The 2,349-nt window shown below is 35.9% G+C and overlaps 1 pseudogene; it reads left to right on the plus strand.

Moving 5' to 3' along the window:
* Positions 1-322: 322 nt before the first annotated feature.
* LOC145013142 (malonyl-coenzyme A:anthocyanin 3-O-glucoside-6''-O-malonyltransferase pseudogene) lies at positions 323-1,931 on the plus strand (annotated as a pseudogene).
* The last annotated feature ends 418 nt before the right edge of the window (positions 1,932-2,349 follow it).

Here is a 2,349-nt window from a genome sequence, read left to right on the forward strand (position 1 = left end):
ATGGTGCAAATACATGGGTAATTTGGGCAAAAATTGGGTGGATTGGAATTGTTCTCTATTTTAATTTTAATTTTGCTGTTTGGCTGAACTCCATTTCTTGCACTGTAGTGGTTTTTGATTTATGTTGTCTACTTTTGTATTCCTCCCTCCTTAATCCAAAAAAATTACCTTTTACCTTTCTGGAAAGAAGATGTCGTGTCCTAGTTTTTATCCTTACTATATCTATTTGAATTGTTTTAAATTTGATATATATTTTTTATTATCTTGAACAGTAAATGAGATCTATGTCAGATATAATATAACCCCCACAAATTTTGGGACAATAAATCATCGGAGGGGCCGGGTTGAATGAAATGGATTCCCTTCCAATCTTGACTGTTCTTGAAGAGTCCAAAGTATCGCCACCACCAGCCACCGTAGCCAACAGATCACTGCCTCTAACTTTCTTCGACTTCTTATGGCTAACCACCCCTCCGATTAACACTCTCTTCTTCTACGAGCTCCCAATCACCAAAACACACTTCACTGAAACAATCATTCCCAATCTGAAAAATTCACTATCAATCACCCTTCAACATTTCTTTCCTTTCGTTGGTAACTTGATCATATATCCTTCTCGTGCTCAAAACCCTGAAATCCGATATGTTGAAGGCGATTCTGTGGAGGTTACATTTGCAGAATGTACCCTTGATTTCAACGATCTTACAGGAAACCATCCTCGAGAATGTGATAAGTTTTATCATCTTATACCTCTTCTCCGACGCACTGCTGAAGTTTCCGATTTCATATCAATCCCAGTCTTCTCCGTTCAAGTCACACTTTTTCCCAACTCCGGATTCTCTATTGGAATGACAAATCACCATAGCCTTGGTGATGCTAGCACCCGGTTTTGTTTCTTGAAGGCGTGGACATCCATAGCTCAATCTCGCACAGATGAGTTGTTTCTAGCTAATGGAAGTATGCCGGTTTATGACAGAATTCTCAAATACCCGAAACTAGACGAAAGCTATCTGAAGAGCCAAAAGGTTGAAACTTTTGACGATGAGTATCAACCTGCAAGTCTTTCTGGGCCAACTGATAAAGTTCGAGCCACGTTTATCTTGAAACGAAGTGTCGTTAATCGGTTGAAGGAATTAGTTTCAAACCAACTACCAACGTTAGCATATGTATCATCTTTTACTGTTGCATGTGGTTATATCTGGAGTTGCGTCGCAGAATCACGAAACGATGAACTGGAAGTATTTGGTTTCACCATTGATTGCAGGGCACGTTTGGATCCACCGATTCCTGCGGCTTACTTCGGCAACTGTATTACGTATTGTTTGACAATGGAGAAAACAAAGGATTTAAAAGGAAAAGAAGGATTCTTCATTGCTACCAAGTTGCTTGGAGAAAGCCTACATCAGGTCTTGACTGATAAGGATGGAATCGTGAAAGATTTAAGGTCGTTTGATGATTTGTTTTCTGGAGTGACGCCGACGACAGTGATGGGGGTTGCTGGAACACCGAAGCTTAAATTTTATGATTTGGATTTCGGATGGGGGAAGCCTAAAAAGCAGGAAACCATTTCCACAGATTATAGTGGATCCATATCTGTGAATGCGTGCAAAGAAATCAACGAAGATCTGGAGATCGGCGTCTGTCTTTCGGCTACTGAGATGGAGGCTTTTGTTCGTATTTTTGATCATGGATTAGAAGCTTACATTTAGATTTGATCAAATTATCTTGTTTGCTTTGCTTTTTTTTTTTTTTTTTTTTTTGTCGTTGAATAATGAAGTTAAAGTTAATGATAGATTTAAGCATGCTTGAGATGAATTATATAGAAAACACGGATAATTAATTTTTGTTTATTAATTATTTGATTCATCTGGAAGCATGAAAAACCCTGTTGTCTTCTATTGATATTTTGATGGAATCAATCTAGATATTTTTTTATGTTGACTTACATCTGCAATATTATTTTTCATTAATTCGGTGCAAATCTCATTTACTTTCTGTTATATTAAATTTCATATTTTTTTTATTACTAATAAACAGAAATATGCTTTGAGATTTGTGCCAACTTATTTTTACTTAACGTCCTTTAATATATTTAAAAATGTACCATATATTTCCATAATAGGAAAATACTTTTGGAATTTGTCAAATTAGTCTAAAAAGTTTTTTTGGTGTTTTATAGAAGCAAAGGTAAGTTATAACATGTTTTGTTTCTCTGTTTATCTGATCCCGCTATTTAAAAGAGTTATCTGATCCGCTACTTAAAAGAAACGGTCAAATATTTTGATGTTTTTATAGAGGCATAAGGTGTGGTATAACATAATCCTCTAACCTAAAATAACATGTCAAATA

Source organism: Lactuca saligna, chromosome 8, assembly GCF_052625555.1.
Source record: "Lactuca saligna cultivar CGN05327 chromosome 8, ASM5262555v1, whole genome shotgun sequence".
In the NCBI taxonomy this organism is placed as follows: Eukaryota; Viridiplantae; Streptophyta; class Magnoliopsida; order Asterales; family Asteraceae; genus Lactuca; species Lactuca saligna.